The sequence below is a fragment of the Lactuca virosa genome, chromosome 5 (genome assembly GCF_052849685.1).
Source record: "Lactuca virosa cultivar CGN04683 chromosome 5, Lactuca_virosa_CGN04683_v6, whole genome shotgun sequence".
Taxonomy (NCBI): Eukaryota; Viridiplantae; Streptophyta; class Magnoliopsida; order Asterales; family Asteraceae; genus Lactuca; species Lactuca virosa.
Genome location: NC_136430.1, coordinates 290645335 through 290666154, shown reverse-complemented (window position 1 = coordinate 290666154; position 20820 = coordinate 290645335).

Here is a 20820-nt window from a genome sequence, read left to right as displayed (position 1 = left end):
CCGAACAGATAGTCCTACTCTAGAGCCACAACCAAACAAGGAACAGGCAAGAGAGCCTAGTCCAAGAGTTCTTAGGCTATCCTACATAACCACTGACAGTCCTTAAGGGCACTCCATAGATGATAACTAGTAATCACAGATAACATACAGTTCTACAGGTTATTACCACAAAGCAACATACTCAATACTAGGAGACAGATCTAAAAACAACATATCAGCATACTCAATACCAGAACGCAGATCTAGCATTCACTACAGCATAACAACATACTCAATACCAAAACACAATTCTAATGGATCACTACAACATAATAGCATATTAAATATCAACAATCCAAGGAATACATAACCGTATATACTCAGAGGTGAGATAGTCACCCGGACTGGTGATCTTACTCTAAAACCACAACCAAACAAGGAACATGTAAGAGAGCTTAGATCAAGAGTCCTCAGTCTATCCTACATGACTATATATAGTCCCTAGGGCATCCCTCTACTAGCAGATAGTCAATAGTAGTGGGCCGACATTGGTGCCTTCGACCCACGGGTACAGTGAGGCAAAACTCACCTCGATGTGCACGCAGAAACCACTGTAGCAATGAAGGGATCTACTAGCTTCAACTCACTTCCAAACACCTACAAGAAGATACTTGAGTCAATACCCGATCATAGGTCATAGGCACTTGCAACAGTGACCACCTTACATGAAATGACGATTAGGGTTTCAAATGAAATGACGATTAGGGTTAAGTAAGAACACTTAACCCATTAAGGATTTAATCACTTAAGGGTATGATTGATTAAGGTTTGACTCAGTCGTTTCCGGGTGAAATAATAACCCGGTCAACAGCCCAAATACGTGCCCGATTTTTCCCCAAAATAGAGCTCCTCGATTCTAGGGTTTTTACATAAAATGATAACTAGGGTTAGTGTTCCTCACTTAACCTATTAAGGACTTAATCCATTAAGTCCTATATCGCATCAAGTTAATTGTGAAGAATTATTAAATATTATTTTAGGTTTAATTAATAGTTTTAACGCGGGTCCCGACCTACCCCAAAATTAGGGTTTTCTAAACCCTAATTAGGGTTTCCAACCCCTAAAGTTAATTGATTATCTAATTAAATCAATATATAATTAATATATTAGACACCACTACTGCCACCTCGGGGAGTGGTGGTCGGCGGTAGGAGGCGGCAGCCACCCGCACATGGCTGCGGTTGAGTAATAATTCCACAATCCAACATACATACAATTTATTACAACACACATACACTAGTACCAAAAGAATAAGAAAAGGCCCAACACTATAACATACACGTTCAGTTATCGTGTTTTGTAGTTTAAAAATAAATAATATTATAAAATATTATATGATATTGATCATTGAGTTCTAACAGATAGTTTTTACTAGAAATGAAGTAAAACTATGTTTAGAATCACTCGGAAAATATTGGAAGTCTTATGAGATTTCAATCAAATGTCAAATATTGAAATTTAATGAAGATATAAAATTTGAAATAAGTAAAATTTTATTGTTGAAAGTTGTAGATAATTTTGTTAGAAACATTTAGGCGAAAACCTCATCGAAATCCGAGTTATAACGAAGAAGTTATGACCAGTCGAACATCCGCGACAAAACCGACAAACATTATTTAGCATAAAAAGTGATTTTTTGATAAACTAATATTTAGCCTTAGTTATCTAAATGAAAGTCATAGTACTCGTTAAACCGAGAATTTCATAAAAAGAACGTCGAAATCTGACTTCGTGTGAGGAAGTTATGATTTTTCTAAGTTTCGATATAGCAGTAGAGAGCTAAAAACTTGAAATAAAGATCGAGTGATTTTTAGCCGACACAACCTAAACGAGAATCGAAGGTCTCGTCAACAGTAGTACAACGGTAAAAAGACAGACTAAAACGGACGTCGGATGAAGAAGTTATGAATTTTTAACAGACTTTTCCTGTCCCGACCTGTTAAAAAAAAATAATAATAAATTCAAAATTAGCCAACCGAGTCTAAACGAAAGTTGTAGAGCATAATTTCACCTACGTGTGCATATAAAGAACGTCAAAAACGGAGCTCGTATGCAAAAGATATGAATTTTCGAAGATTAAGGCACAAAATCCGAGAATTTTCGCATGCATGTAAGGCCTAGAATCAGCCACGTCATCCGGATATTCGCATGCTGCCCCGTGTCCGAAGTTGCTGACTCATCCGATGCGTGGCCCCATCCGAGACCGATGCGTGTCTTCATGGTGGAGGCGCCGAAGCGAGCCACCTGACCCCTCGCATGCGAGCCACGTGCTCCTCCTCCTCGCCCTCGCTGAACCGCATGTCCTCCCTCTTCTCTCCTCGGTCCGAAGCCTCCCCTATATAAAGGGAGGTGCGAACCCTCCCGGTTTTGGTTGGAAAATTCATACTTTTTACACATTAAACCCTCCTTTAAGATACTTAGCATCCCCCGAAGCCCCGGGATCATACCTGACACCCGAAAAACGTCCCGAAGTGTCCGAAGACCCCGAGAAATTTATCTTTTCGGTTTGAAGCTCACCCCTCGCAAGGCACAGATTTCAATAAAGCTCCCGGTTTTCATCGAAGAAACTTAATTATTAGAACGAAGTGTTGCCCGAATTACTATTTTAACCTCCGGTTATTTCATGGTGAGTTCAATATATAGGAACAATTGTATGTTATGTGTTATATATGGTATGTGCTTTTCCATGTTATTTTCCCGTGTTATTATTTCGTGCTATTTTGATAGCAAAGTTGTACCTTTGGCCATGTGATCAGTGAAAGAACTTAGATTCACAGTGGTATTGGTATGTCGCCTCTGGCCGTGTAGAGCATGTCTCGCAAGAGAATGACTTCTACCCCTATTGCATTGGCAGAAGGTTAGATAGGGCTGAAAGCCTGAAATCTACCAAAATGTTTAATCAGAAATTGTATGTCTTCTGTGCCATTGGGCCGAATCTTTATTGATGTATATCAAGTATTGAAATTGTTATGTCTCATTGACTATATATCTTTGAATCAAATCATTGATTGATATGGAAAGCTTGTCACATGATTCACATATGCCTTTGTTGTTCCTTGTTCCTCTTTGCTTCTGCCATATTCATGTATATATATGGCATAAAGTTATATTGTATCTATTATTAAACTCACTAAGCGTCACTGCTTACCCCTCTCAGTGTTTAACAATTGCAGGAAATAAGCAACCAGTATAGTCATAGACTGTTAGAAGATTTAGAATAGTTTATGCTATTACTTTTGTATTTGAGTTTAAATATGTATAAAATTATAATATCCTATCTAGTTTTGTAATATATAAAAAGAAATACTTAGTTGGTTTGTATCCAGTCTTTTGTAACCAAATTATTAATGTAAAATATTGTTTTATGAATATGCATGTAGCATGTTTTGGAGTAATATGATGTAAAATTATGAAAGGGGTCCTTTCAAACACAACCACCAAAAACGGTGGCCGGCGGCGGCAGCCACCACCTCACGGTGGTGGTGGGGGTTTTCTTCGGTTTCCGGTCAAGCAACTCCCAAAAACATCCAACGGAAATAAACACACACACACTATATCACACACACAACCACCCAGACATGGCGGCCGGTGGTGGCAAAAAAGCTTTAAGGGAGACAACCACCATGGTTGGCTGCCATGGTGGTCCTCCTCACAACTCCGGCCAACAAACTCCCATACACACGCACATCTACACCATAAAACACACACACACAGAGTACATATACACGAACACTCAACATCGGCGGCGAGCGGCTGTAGCTAGGCGATGGTCAGAGTGCGAAGTGGTGACAGCCGTGTGGCAACGACTGCAACGGACGGACGAGCTTCAGAAGGGATGGCGAATAGAGAGAAATCACAACACTAACACACACATACGAACACGAGTTCCACGTAGCGCCGACGACTGTCGTGTCGTGCGGCAGCAGATGGCGACGAACAGAAAAAGGATGGGTGGAGGAGGCAGCGGTGGCTCATGGCTTCGTTGGTGGTCTCGACAGTTCCTTCCTGGCGGTCCTCGTTGTCGCCAGCAGCTAGAGCACAGCGGCAGTGGTTCAGTGAAGGGGTTGCGGCGCCAGAGATGGGAGAGATAAGGGTGGTGACGGGTGGAGCTTTTAGGGTTAGGGTTTGTAGAATGTATCTAGTGCTATATGGGGCGATGGAATAAGATGGGTGATGGCTTTGATCTCCCGTCTCCAATACCAAACTTTTTCCATTTTAATATCTTCGGTCCCTCCTTCCCCGTTATTTTTCAATCTAAGTCTATATTTTACCAAACAGCCCCTGCTTCACAAAATCTTATACATTTCAAGTCCCTATTTTACTCTTTAGCCCCCTGATTCAAAAAAGCTATTCAATACAAGTCCACAGGTTAACATTTAACCCTTAACATCAAGAAAATATAAGTCTCAACTCCTATGGCTAACACTGATAATTTATTACGAATTTAAGGCTAAAGTAGAATACATCTCAGGGTTTTAAGGATTATTATTTATTTATTTATTTATTTATTTATTTATTTATTTATTTTATTATTATTATTATTATTATTATTATTATTATTATTATTTATTTTTAACGGAATGTTACAAATATTCATTAGAAAGGAAGTCATACACCCTAGTGTATAGTTCCATAAACATTATTTCTCTACTACTTAGTGAAAATACCATTATGAGTCTTTTATATATAAATAAGATTTACATATCTCAAATAAACTACATTATGTGCCTTCAAGGATCCCTTTCTTGAAGTTAGAATATGTGAATGTCATTTATACAATAAAGATAACAATGCCAAAGATGAGTTTGATTTAAAAAAAGTTGAAGTCAAAAGTATTTTGGTTGTAGTACTTGTTATTTATAAAACATTGATATTTACTTTATATTTCTTATTAAGAGATCTAGTCCCATAAATAGAATTTTAATCAATTCCGAATATGAAGGTGATCGTTATGAAAAACGATTTAAGTAAATAGTTAATCATTCATAAATTAACATAAGCAATTAGTTAGGCAAGCTAAATTAAGACATACATTGTTCCAAAACAAAAACTATTTTATATTACAAGTACATTATGTTCTTAGCATAATTAATAAACTAAAATCCGAGAGTGTAGTTCCAACTTAATTGTGCTCAGCTGGTTACTCTTCTGTAAATATCTGCAAGCAATTTACAAATATTATATTAACAGTTAAGTACCAAGTACCTAAGTGTTATATGAAACGTATGAATTATATCCAGTAGATACCTGAAATACTAGTCTTTTCCAGACTTTCTTTCCAGATGAGAGGAGCTGATCCTCTTCCAGTGTCTAGTTTCTCCACAAATGAAACTATATCCATCTGTGTGGGCCTTATTGGATTTCTTGGGATTAAAAGTATCCAATACATAAAACATGGGCCTCGTAGATCACACAAGGTGACTCTTTTGGGCCTTGTACTATTCCTAGTTTGATGTTAGAAACATCTTTAGTGTCACAATTATGCCTTTACTAGGTATCATGTTCAGACTTAGTGCTCAAAGAAAATAGTTTAGAACTAGGATCATTAAGTGTATACAATTTCATATCTCTCACGAGATTGTCTCTTAACACATGAACTCATTCATTGAAGGTGTATCCAGTGAACGTTATTGTTTCATTAAATCATTAAAGAAAATGACAATTCATGGTCATGAGAATGGGTCATTTGACTACAATAACAAAATTCATTTAGTATTTTCAATATTTAAACTCTTTAATAATTAATACCCTTTTAGTTTCCAAAAACATTAATTATCAAAGTTTAGGATCCAAGTTGCAAAACAAATAAATGGTTAGGTATTATTTAACCCATCCATTTGAATTCAACCTAGTAGATATCGATTATCAATTATATCTTACTATATAATTCCTATATTTATGGGAGTGTTAATAACAAATTTAATTAGACATGTTTGATCCCAATTGTGCCTCGAAACTCTCTTGCTTAGGTATCCTTTATCAAAAAAGATTTCTGATCAAATCATTCAATTTGAAAAAACTTGTGTAATCGGCCTATAACGTGGTTATAGAAATCACAAATACACCCCGTCCATTAAAAGATAACACTAAGCGGTTAGGTATCCTTTATCCCACTAGTGCATACAAGATATGGGCGAGTGTTCTGCAAAATGGAATGCATAGATTTGAGGTCTGTTAAAGGGTCATCTATATGTCTTATAATTCTAGTTTTAAAAACATATGATATCATGGTCATTACATGCATATAAATAGACCATGGTATCAATTTTCAAAAGAAAATCACTTTTAAATGTTCTATATAAAAAACTAGTTTTTATATAATTTGACGCAATTCAATTTTAATAAATGGTATTAACTTTGAGTGCATTTGAACCTTTTATATCTTTAATAAAACTTCATTTTTATTACTTATATATTTGGATTTTGTATAAGTTATAAAAATAACCATTTTAGAAATTATATTTGAGTATTTCAAAATTTGACGTTATTAACGTTTTTATAAAATCGGATTTTATTTTAAAACAATAACTTGTTACATCTTATGTCCACATTACAAATTTTGAAAACCAAACTCCATGTGATGTTTATTTTGTCTAAAATTATTTTAGCATGTGAAAAACTAATTTATTAACCACACATAATAATTGCATAAAACAAACAACACAAACATGAATAAAATTATATGTGCATAAACATAACCAACTATTGACATTTTTTTGAGCCAACACAAAAATGCAAAGTCCATTCTTAAAGGGATATTTAAGGGACCAAAGATCTTCTTTTAATGTTGTTGTAGAATCTCCCACTTGAGAAAACACCATTGCTTTCAAAAGATTTAAAGATCATCTTGAAAGCTAAAATTCAGCAACTGTCGCTAAAAGCCAACAACCCTTTAGAAAATAGCTTTAGTGACAGTTTTAAGCAGCTGTCACTGAAAATCTTGCACACATTTTAACTTCGAAAATGGCTCTTTTGTCTTCAAAAATGGCTCCAACTTCATCTCTTGTTACATTTTTGTACAAATAAATTAATTCTAAAAACTGATCTATTACTTACAAAAATAAACCAAAAAAACTAATCTATTTAATTTATTACATACCATATGAATAAATAAATTATTACAACCATTTTTATAAAACAACCAACACAACACAACAAACACAATGATCCTTGGCTAGTTTATGCGCATCATACATATCAACATACACAAAAAACAACCTTTGTTTTTCTAAGACAACTTTAAAATTACAAAAGATGTATGAAAACTTTTGTTACATAAAATAACAATTATAAAGTTGTCATATAAAATATGTATGAATTTGTTTTTATACAAAACCAAGTTATCCATATTCTCCAAAAAAGACTAAGATTTCCAAAAATCAAAAAATATAACTAAACTTGCAAGGTGGCTCTAATACCAATTGTTGGGTTTTTTATTTAAAAAACTAGTTTCATAAACATAATATTTGGCAACAGAAGACTTGATAATTTGAATAATATAAAACAAGTTTAAAACCTACCAACGATCATCTTGCAAAGTCTGGAAAGAAAACAAACACAACCAAAGAAGAAGAAGAACAAATATTAACCTTTGTAGTTCTTTGGATCCTCTTGGGAGGTTTGGAAGTTGATGAAGTGTAACATCCCAAAAATTTCAGCAAATTTAAAACTTTCAAAACAACCCATTTACTAAAAAAAGTGTTTACAAAATAATTGTTTCCAAAACATTATTCAAACTAAGAGTCTCCCAAAATCCAATCAGTCCAAAAACAAAGGATGTGTACGGTCATGCCTTTGCCTTGCCACGGTCCTCTGAAGTACCTGAAACCATAAACCAAAACTGTAAGCACAAAACTTAGTTAGTTCCCCCAAAGTACCACCATACAAACAAATCACTTGCACAAACACTCATGCCTAGCCCAATTAGCCTCGGGCTAGAATACCAGACATGTCTATGACGGGCCCAATCATCATCAGGATTGAATACCCTCGTATCATAATTAAACATATCGGGTCCAATCAACCATCAGGTTGGAATACCCTGGTCTGTTAACTGATGCACGAAGCAGTCCGGTCTTGTCATATACCATAACAAGCATGTCGGGTCCAGTTAACCATCAAGTTGGAATACCCCATGCCCAGTCAACCTCCGGGTCCAGTCATCCATCGGGATGGAATACCCCAGGTTGGAATGCCAATATATATATATATATATATATATATATATATATATAACGGGTCCAGCCATCCTTGGGATGGAATACCCTCGAGCCTAATCAACCATCGGGTTGGAATGTCCCCGGTCTATTGGCTCACACACACATAGTAGTAAAGTCTTAACCACCATCAAATATGTGCCCATACGACTGATAAACATATAAAACAGTCTACCGACAGTCAGGCAGATGTACAGATCACTAAGCATAGCAACATCTTATATAGCAGGATACTGATCTAACCGATCACTACAACACAATAACATACTATCACATAACAAGATATCAAATCCAAAGGGTCGGTATTGGTGCCTTCAACCCGCAAGTACAGTGAGGAAGGACTCACCTCAATCCGCTGATAATAAAATGACTGCTCAGGTTGCTGATAATTATCCCGATAATCCAAAATACGAGGCCCACTCCATAAACCAACTTCCTAAAGGGTAAAAGACCATTTTACCCTTTTCTCATTTAGCCCAAAACGGAGGCCCAACCCAATCATAGAAAAGCCCAAGATGGCACTCCAAGCCCAATATGGCCCAACAAGGCCCAAAACCACATCTCACGTCGTGACCAGCCTTGGCTACGTCGTGAGAGATCACTCATTTAGATCCCAACTCATCACGACTCAAGCTAGTCAACTTAGCCAATGGATAGTCAACGGGGATGCCCTCACATCATGAGAAGCCTTCTCACGTCGTGAGGATAACTTTCCTAAAGTCAGTTTATTCATTTATGTTATGCAATGACTAATAGGTATGATCATTTCCAGGGTTAGTGGCAACTTCTCATATTGTCCAAGTTATTTGATCAATCACAAATATTAATCTGAATTTTATTATGTTTAACCTAGGGACATAACTTTCCACTAGTCACAATTGCATACGCTCTTGACTTAGTTTTCCAACTTGGACAAGTGAATAAACAATGTGACTCAAGATACACAATCTGAACCTAATCATAAATCATGCACTCGAATATATAAACATAACAAAATCATTATCAATACTCATGGATCTTTAGTTAAGCATTAAGACAATAAATTAAACAACCTTCAAATTCAGTTCAATTACTTAAACCATAATCATAGAGCATCCATATCTAATCAAAAGTATAAGGACTTAGCCCATAATCAAAACTAAATATCTAATAAGAACTAAGGAATTAAACATAATGCAAAAGAAAATGCATATCGAAATAACTCCTGCTTTTCCACTTCAAACGACTGCAATTTTATGTTTTCTACTTCTCTTCCCCTTCTCTCTAAAAATATGGAATCATAGCTTAATTTATAGTATTTTTCTACCGACATATAGTTGTCGCGGCGCGATTTGCAAGTTTTCTAAAATATCTTCAAAATATTATATTTTTCTTGAATTATCTTTAATTAAATCTTGCTTAGTCTCCAAAGTACGATTTTTGTTCTAGAATATGCTTTAATATCTTTCATTTTATCATTTAGCCATTTTAATCTGCAAAAAACAAATTTATAATGTTTTGGTATCAAACATCTATAAAAGTGTGTTAAAAAGTATACAGTATATCCCTTAAAATTTGTATAATTTATGACATATCAAAATACCCCCCACTTGGCTTTTGCTAGTCCTCGAGCAAATAACTCTTAACTTAATCAACAATTACTTAATACAATTATTCATTTAAATCTTTTAGATATATTCATTTTCAATACTCATATATGTGTCTAATCCTAAACAAGTTTCCCAACTTTAAATACTCACAATCTTCATAAATGATTACTACTTAGTATGAACAATACACACTTTTGCATCCCTTCGAATATACCCTTGTTAAAGATTTTCAACGTCAATGTACTTTTCCAAGATATTGGTTTTTCACATATGGTACTAATTTTACTAGCTTTAGCTCGTGAATTTCTATGGAAGACTTTTGGATACACATTATTTTCCTTCCAAAGTCCATTGAAAGACGCCCATGAATTTCTATAGAAGACATATATATAATTCTTTTGTTCATTCTGATGGTCACAGATTGACTCCATCTCTAGAGCTCAACTAGAAAGTTTTTATTTTGCACATTTCATATATATCAAAATTAGAACTTTCTTTCATTAATTTCTAATCTATTTGGAACTTAACCTCAACCCTTATTGGTTAAATAATGTTTTTAGGTGGGGGTACATGGAAGCAAACAATGTAAAATTTATAATGTTATTCATACCAGAAAATTTCATGGTTTCACTAAACTTAGAAAACAAATATACTATAATATATTTAGTAAATATATATTTCTAATTTGTTTCACATTGTTTGTCATAAGTTAATAATAATTTCCATTCATCATTTAAATATAAATTTTTCAATAATACATTTAATGGACATATTATAAGCAATCTCCTAAGTCCTACCCTACACTTAAATTATGCAACGAACTTGTTGTATACAAATGTAAAAAGTAGGGAAAAGAATAATACTCCCTTTGGGTTTATTGGCGAGATTAGTCATGCATCATATTCTCTTTGTGTCAATATCCTCCATTTCTTCTAATTATGTCAGTTGGTAATTACTCTTTTTGCTGAAACCACAAATATTTCTTCAAATTCATGTGTTTCTTTGTACAACATATAATCTTGACGAGAATTTTAATTTTCGGCGAAAAAATTGTTCTTAAACGTAACACGGTAAATAGCATATATTTTTTTGTGTTAATGAGACAAAATACCTTATTCATATAGGTGTATGTTGCTTCTTTTTGTAGTGTGTTAGACCCCTCATATAGCCTTTTTGTATATTATTTACCATGGATGAGTAGATCAAAAGCATATGTAGTTTAATGGTTTACGTGGGTTTGCCAACCAAGCAAATATCAACCCGAGAACCCGTTAACATAATAGCCAAAAGTACCCGCCATCATGCAAGAATGAACCGTTTTTCAATAACAATAGAAATCTGGAAAAAGGTATCATTGCAAACATATCGAAGGAAAAGCACAACGTATAGATACCCACAATAAACAAATATAAAGTAGTATAAAGCAAATAATTGTCCTTACTTGGATTACACAAGAAACCAAGTAAACACTCGAACTGATGCACCATTGAAAGTCTATAAAGTTTAGCAAAGCAAAGAGGTAGAACTTCTTCTCTTAGTAAGAAATTTTGCAACATCCTCACATGACATCTTATTTAGGAATCAGAGAGCAATACCGAGTTCCATCACTCAATATCACTTTCTAACATAACATTTGTCTACTTTTGCATCGTGCCTTCTTGTGTGTGCATTAGAAGACCGAATAATCGTATTACTATCTGGCATTCAGGAGACCATGTAGCAACATTGGCGCCATCCGTATTATTATGCCGAGAAGGCAACACAAAACACAACCGAATGAACAACATTAACAAGACCATTAAAAATACCAACTACTAGAAACCAAGAATGAACATCGTTTGTAACAACATAATCGGAACGAACACGGGAAAAATGACTCAGTACAGTATCAAGCACTGTTTTGAAAACCGCACCAGACCGTCCAGTTTGACAGGCTCAACTGGAACCAGACTAATTACCGATTTTTTAGACTCCAAAAACTGCAAGTATGGTAGACTGTAAAAAACAACCAGTTTTTTGTGAATCGGGGTTAAACCGGCCTGGTTCAAGCACCTATACAACTGGCTTATTCAAAATTTTCACTTTAGAAAACAAAGTGCGTGGGTTGCCTATTATAAGGGACATCAAGCTTTATCTTTCTTATGTACCATCGATGTGCGATAAAGTTAATAAAATCCCACCATTTTATCAACCAACAAGTCTTCCTACTTTCTTTAATCCTATCGATGTGGGAGTAAAATACAAGTGAAAAAATCCATCCCAATCCTATTATTATAATAAGTGCAATTTTTTCTTTTCATCTCGATTATTCTGTCTTGTTATAAGTACTATAGTTTTTTTTTTCCATATACCTTGACTACTACCTTTTTTACAATATCCACACATATTTACAATCTTTATTTTTTAGGTCGCACACACATATTAAATATATTTAATTATTTAGACTATATTACACAACTACCTAATGCAAAACACAAATTATATATATATATATATATATATATATATATATATATATATATATATATTCAAATGTTTCTAACAACTATTCTAAGGACGAATGAAAATTCAGATAATAATAAATAATTAAATAAATTATTCAAGGTTATAATAGTAATCTTTGCTATAACTAATTATAGTAAACAATTAATTTAATTAATATCCCTTCGAATTAGGGATATCATTTTTCAAAAACCCTATATCTCCACGCCTCTATCTTCGTGATGACCACAACAACCAATTTACCTCCATTGCAGGCGTCGGATCATAAGTCACCATTGCTTCCCCCCAACCAAAAAACCTTAGGATTCAACGCTTGAAGCAATCAAATTCGAAAAGATCTGTGGCAACGCATGTATATTGATTATCCATAAACAAGGTTGGTGATAAAATCTTAAATTACTAGTCGTCGTTTTGTTCTAGCCTTCTTTTTCACGTTCTTTCTTCTCCCCTTTTGTTTAAACATATGTTATATGTTCTGATCACAAAATTTAATCCAAAAAGAAAGACCTAGATTTTGATGGAATTTTGGGTGGTACGTGTTACATTATGGGTTTAAAAGCAATAATACTTGGCAATAAAAAATATGACTACCATGGAAGTTGTTGTTCTTTTACATTTCTTTAGTTATTATAATCACCATGTATAAATGTATGAGATATTAGTTGTGAATTATAAAAATTATCTTTGTTCTCCAGCTAGTAATCTTAGTATTAATTTGATTTTATATGTTAAAGTATTGTAAATAATCTGCTTTGTTTAATTTTTAATTTATGTTGTTAATTTTCACTTATGATTAGTTATTTCATACTCTTGATAATACAAATTCTTTAATAATATTCAAAACCATTTTTAGGGAATTTTTACAATATCATTCTTGCAGAATAAACATGTTTCTTGATAGTTATTATACTCTAAGTAATATTCTGTTAGAATAAAGTATATGTGTTCTTATAGAATCTTTTTTTGCCATTTATTATTTTTTTTGATAAATTTTAATATTTGAAAGTTGATTATGTTTTTATGTAGATTTAGGTTTTGAAGAGGTAGTCATTGATGTGGAAAATGAAGAAAACATGGAGAACGGGACTATATTCTACCAGAATGTATTCTACTAGAATATATATTCTTTCAGAATGGATTAGTGTTTTTGTTATATTTTGATGTTTTTTTTTTCATTTTTAACCATTATTATTTTTAATCTTTAAGAATAAATGTAATTACTGAACCATTACTAGTCTTATTTTTTTCAGAATGAATGAAGTAATTGGTTATAGTCTTATTCTTTACGAATTAATGTAATTAGTGATTCTTAAAAAAATAAAATTCGTATTCTTTAGAAAAATGTTATTCTTGATAATATTTTGTAGAATTCTTTAAGCATGTTAATTATAAAAAAACTATATCTTGAATATAACCATATTCTGCAAGAATAAAATAAAAAATATATTTACTACTTTATAGTTGACGTTGACATTCTGACAGAATAAAATCGGTTATTACTAAAAACTATATTAGAACTAATTTAGAATTAATTAAAAAAAATCAGATTTTTAAAAATAAGAGATCTAATGATCCCTTAAAGTCCGAAAATTTCATTTTTTAATATAGGTCATTTGACAAAAATACCCTTATGCTGAAATTTATGTGATTATACGGTACATGTTACCCTACTGTAATATCATAGACTTTCAGATCATGACATTTGATTCTATTCCATCCGGTGGTCAAGATCTGTGCATTCTGGCACACAATAGTTAATAAAAACAAAATAACCTAAGCCTAATATATATATATATATATATATATATATATATATATATATCCTGTTTTCTTTTCAAGTTTTTAGGACCAATCCAACCGGTCAAACCGGTTGAACCATCGAACCAATAAGATAAACGGTTCAATGTCCAGTCCGGTTTTCAAAACCTTCGTGTCAAGGAACAGGAAGATACAAGTTATTCATTAAGCAATAAATCCAACAACGATTTATAAGGGGAGATGAACTGATGCTAGTAAATGGGCATATTCAGAGAATATGTATTCACCGGAGATATTGCGGTAAGTGGCATTTCAATAGAAATCATGTACGAACATTGGTTTTCCAAATTACCAAAGGCAATGAGAAAAGAAAAAAAATCAAGTCGCACTTAACAAGATTCACATGACACTCAGTATGGCCATTAGGAATGATATCCTTACTATTAACTTTATAAGAGCATCAGGCACACACAACAAATACACAAATAATAGATTTCATGATCATACAATCCCTATCACCATATAACATGATTTTGGAAGAAGTGCCATGAAAAGGTTCGAAGCAATCGCTTTTACAATCCATGGCCTAGTCAGATTTAAGACACCAAAGGGCTATGAACCCAATTACAGCGAACCACTAGTAATACCGACATTAACACTGATACACGAACCAAGGAATCTACATGTGACCTACATTACAAATGTTACTTTGAGAGAGCTTAGTTGAACTGTTAAAAGAATATTTTGATATATTCGCTTGGAAACCAACAAACATGGTCGGAGTACGAAGACAGGTGATCGAACTCAAATTCAATGATAGAATGGTAGCAAAACCAATTTAGAAAAAAGAAGAGATGGGAATCTGGGGAATATAACAAAATAATAAGTAACAAAGTGGATAAACTAGTAAACACATGTATAGTTTGGGAATCTTTATTCCCATCTTGGGTAGCCAATCCGGTCTTAGTGAAGAAAGGCGATGAAAAGTGGATAATATGTGTCGACTTCACATGCCTAAAGAAAGAATGCACGAAAGATTTATACCCACTTCCGACAATCGATGAAAAGATAGAATCATTAGCTGGACACAAATGGAAGAGGTTACTAGATACATACAACGGATAGCATCATATTCGTATGTACAAATGGGATGATGAAAAAACATCCTCCCATACAGATACAGAAACATTTTGTAATAAAAAATGCCATTTGGGTTAGAAAAACGTTGGAGCAATGTACCAAAGGTTGGTAGATAAAATATTTGCAGCACAAATAGGAAGGAATATTGAGGTATATATAGAGGATATGGTCATAAAAAGCAAGAATGACAATTCTTGCGACCTATGATTAAGACAAAGGGAAAAAAAGAAAACCCTAAAAATGTTGACTCGCCAATACAATTACGGTCACCAAAAATGGCCAAGGAGGTGCAAACATTGAACAGCTAGCTAGCAGCGTTAGGAAGTTTCCAAGAAAAATCAACCAAGAAAACCTTAGACAGAACGCCAAAAAAACTGAAGATAACATTGGCAGGATTACTGCTTTGGCATCACCGATACCAGGTGAAACGTTAACAATATACTTATCCACAAAAAAATTGGCGGTGAGCATGGTACTAGTAGAAAATAGAGACTAAAAGAAAATACCCATATATTTTTTAAGTTGAGTCTTACAAGGAGCCGATATAGGATACTCTTACATGGAAAATCTAGCCTTATCTGTTGCTAATACAACGAGATATTTAAGAAGGTACTTTTTGGTACATCCAATGGAGGTGTTAATCCACACGCCAATAAAAAAGGCGTTTTTAATTCTAGAAAAATCGAGACCCCTGGCTAAGTAGGTAATTGAATTGGGGGAACATGAGATTGATTTTTAAACGAAGGATAAGCATAAAAGCACAGTCCCTAGAATGTTTTATAAATGAGACAACTAGAAATACAGAGATAACAATGGTAGAGGAGAGAAACATGAATGATAAGAGGGAGTACCAACCCAACAAGGAGGAATGGGTCTTATGCACCGATGGGTCTTCAAGTGTGGACGTTGCACACGACGGTTTAATCCTAACCAGACCAACATGAGAAGACATAACTTACGCAACATAGTTTGACTTTGCAACATCAAACAAGGAATGTGAGTACAAATCCTTAATAGCAGGGAAATAATTAGCAATTAAAATTGGACGCAGAAACATAAGAGCCTTTGTAGACTCGATGGTAGTAGTAAATCAAGCAAACAGACTCTACGAAGTCTGGGGTCACAATTTTCTGCAATATGCAACCAAAGTAAAGTCATTAATGGAAAATTTTAAAATCTTCAAACTATAATATGTATGTCGACCAAAGAATAAACGAGCAGACGCATTGAAAAAGTTGGCATCATTGGCTTTTTCACACTTAGCAAAATTGTTGAGAGAAAAATTTGGAACAAACGTTAGTACAAGATAATAAGTTGCAGAATAAAAGTTAATCGCGAGGATCTTGTTAGCTCAACAATAATAAGTTAGAAGTGTTAGATTGTGGAAATATAAAGGAAATATAAATGAAAACAAGTTATATCAAGTAGACACCAAGTTGATTCATAACAAGGTTTGCATTCAAACACAAGTTAATAAATGTGATCAACTTAAAGTGAAGAGGAACTCGGGTTATCAGTTAAGATAGAGATAGAGATGAAAGAACTTTGTATTTAGATAGTAGTACTGGAAGTGGTGTTGGTACATGAAGAGGGAACATCTATTTATAGAGTCCTGAAAAGTTACATGAGAAATAAACAAATATTAAACTACTGACTACATTGACCATGCAAGGTTCACTGGACAAAACAAAGAAAACACGCTAAGTCAGTAAAGTAACATAGAAGTCTTCATGCATCATTATGTTGGATTAGTGTCTAAGCCCGTAACTATATTTGGTAAGTACTTGACCCGGTTGTGCATGGTCCTTTTGGGTTGCCTTCACCGAAGCAACATGTTAGGATGATTTATGAATAAAGAGGTTATTATGATTTATTAATATGTTATATGAATAATATATTAAAAGAGAAATCATATAGTTTAATTAATATTACACAAGAATTAATTAAGAATTAATTTTGTGGCTAAAAGTGATTAATTAAATAAAAGGGTTTAGAAATGTCAATTGTGTGATAGTTGATTTGGGTTGTGAAACCTTATGGTTAAGGGGTGGACGAAATTGTGGGTAGGAACCCATCTAGATTTCGTCCAAGGCCTTATTCTGGAAGGTTCCTTGGATAGCTTGAAGCCTAAGCAGTCCATTAGGGTTTTGGTTGAAACCCTAGCAGCTCCAACATAAATAGAACCCCTAGGCTACAGAAATCAGCAACCCTTCTTCTAAGAGTGCAAGATCCGAATTCCAAGAGCCTCCAACCTCTCTCCAATATCATTCTTTTGCTATTGGTGTTTGTAAGCCATTAGAGGAGTGACACTTGTGACTCTAAGCTCCAAGAACAAGAAGATTCAAGCAAGCAACAAGAGGTAATCATCTAGATCTGTTTTGTAATGATAATTTCGAATTATATCTACTAGATCTAGGGTTTGAAAGTCTTGGATGAATGCATGTACAGTTAGAGAAACCTAGATCCAAGCATTAGGGTTTGCATGAGCACATAGGATATTCTTGTGGCTAAAACCCATCAGTGGTATCAGAGCCTTGATTGGTTTCTATTGTATTGATGCCTTGTATGATCATTCTTGCTTTAAAATAGAATTTTGTGCTCTCTGTCTGATGAACTCGACGAGTTCCTGAGTGAACTCGACGAGTTTTGCTGTCAGACAGAGAGATTTTCGGGATTTCTTGCTGTTTTACTTAAGGATAATTACCTAAATCATTTTTGACTAATAAAATCCGAATTTTATTACTGTTTTATGATTATCCTTACCAAATCGAAAGATAATTACCAATTGTTTGAATAATTAATTCCTTATTTGATAATATTTGATTATTTGAATAAATTGTTGAATTATCTTGTAAATAAATTGAATAGGTCAAATTTAGATAATCATTAAATTAATTGTTTAATTTAAATTATTTGTTATTTGATCCTTTATGTTTTAAAAAGTTCAAAACTTGTCCTCAAGTTTTGAAATTTAAATTTTGTGCTTAAAAGTTTAATTATTTAAATTTCAAACCCTAGAATTTTACAAGTTTAAAATTGAACCTTATATATTATAATATTATAAGATTAAAATATATATATGTATAAATTAAAATGCTAGTCTTACCGTTAGTAGGCCTCATTCACGAAGCCAATCTATAAGGGGGTATAAGGTTATGGCCTATAAAATGGCCGTTTAATGGGTGTCCACTCTCACCCACCGCTTCCTTGATTGGTGGAGGGTCGTTAGCCGAACGGGTAGGATAGGGCAACCACCTTCTCATTAATAAGTATAATGAATTATAAAAGTAACTAAATGTTTTTGCAACAATTCCCAATCTTAGTTACTTTAGGAAAAGTGAATTGGTGCAATTCCATGAAATTACACTTTGCACCCTTGCTAAGACGTTAGTGGAGCGCGTGTGGTTAACCGGCACACTAATTGGACTCTAAGCATAGGTGGCAAAGGGCGAATCATTGTTTGTCATAGTTCGATGGAGCGTGTGTGGCTAACCGACACATCGAATAGGTGACTGTAACAATGAGGGAACCATGTACATTTGCATGGTTATTCACACCCGCTTTGTGATCCTCGGCATCCCAGTCACAAACTAGAGGGGCACATCGAGATTTAAACATGCCATTGAAAAGTTCAATGAATCTCAAAAGATCTAGGAGTTTTTCAATACATTTAAAACTTAATCTCTTTTTCGTTTTTCATGGTGGAGAATTAGTGAATCGACATTCACTTACCTTCAAATTATTTGCTAGTTAGATTACGGCATCCCTTTTTCTAATTTGTGAATAATGTTGTTGGTTCCTAGCCCAAATTTCTCATTTGGGTGTTTAATTGGGGAATTCATTTCTATTTAAACTTTGTTCTTTTTCCTTTTCAGATGTCGAATGCCAACAACAACACTTCTGGTTCAAACTCCTCTGGCTCATTCTCATTCATGAACTTGTGTGGGAGAGTGATCTTTGATGGGTCCAATTTCAATGATTGGATCCGCAACATTCGCATGGTCACTCTCTACGAGGACAAAGAGTATATCCTCGATGAGAAGCTGAAGGAGATTGACATCAACACTGCCTCTGCTGAATAGATCGCGGCCTTTGAGGCCCACGAGCGTGATGCCACGAAAGTCCATTGCATCATGCTAGCGACTATGACTGCAGAACTCCAGAAATCCTATGAGGACATGTACCCCTACGAGTGTTGGATACGGTGTCTAAGTCCATAACTTATTTGGTATATACTTGACCCGACCCGGCATGGTCCATTTGGGTTGCACTTCACCCGAACTATTTATATGGATAACATTATGAGAAGAGTATATTTGCGGCTTATTAATATATTATAAGTTATAATATATTAATATGAAATTGTATTATTTAATTAGTATTGGTCTTAAATTAATTATGAATTAATTTAGTGATCAAATGGTGACTAATTAAACATGGGCTATTATATTTATATAGTGTGGGTAACACTCATTATGGTAATGGGCTAAGCTTATATGGGAGTCCATGGATGATCCATGGAGCTTTTAACCCATGGATCCTTGGAAAGGAAAAGACATGGGTTATTAGGGTTTACCCTAATCATGTGCACTATATAAACAAGCTTGTGATGCATGAAATGACACCCTAATGTGTGTGAAGAAAGGTGGCTGATTTCTAGAGCATAGATATACTCTCTCATAAGTTTTCCAAGTTTGTGGTGATTTGTGATTTCCATTTGAGGCATTCACATTATTGGTGCTTAGCTCTCAAACTCCTAAGGAATCAATTAACAAACAAAGGTATGTAAATCATCTAGTTCTTTTATGTTTAAAAGTTCCCCATGCCATGCTAGATAAGTTATAAACCTTGGAAAACAAATTTTGCATGTATTTTAGACAAACATAGATCCAAGGTTTATTAGGGTTGCATGTACACTTAGGAAGTGTTAGAATGCTCAAAACCCAACAGTGGTATCAGAGCCTAGGATTGTTTGTTGATACTTGATGCAAAATTGTGTTAAAAATCGAAATTGTTTGCTGTCTGAACAGTGGACTCGCCGAGTCCATGGGGGGACTCGACGAGTCAAAGTGAAAATTCATCCTACTCGTCGAGTAGGTTCGTGCACTCGACAAGTAGAATGAACTGACAGCAGATTTTTGACTTTTGTTGCTGGAAATGGACTAGAAACATTACCCTAAACTGTTTTGGTGTTTTAAAACCTGTTTTAGATGGTGTAATGTTTATGCTAATCCATTTAGAATGGCTTATATCAAAATTCCATGATTTTATGTGCTCATATAATTCTTGAAATCTTGATGATCATGTTCATGTTCTTATGAGTTTAGAAAAATGATAGGAATTCTTTGCTGAATTGTTTATCATTAATTCTTGATCATTTATGTGTTTTAATGGAGTCCATAATTTGTCCTCAAGTTATGGATATCCAAAGGTCACTTTCTTTTAAACACACATTTAAACACATAAGTTACATAAAAATGAAGAGTCTTCATTTTTATGAACCATTAACTCATAAGTTATGAAATGAAAAGTTTTGAAAAGTTTCAAAACTTGCCCTCAAGTTTTGGAATTTGTAA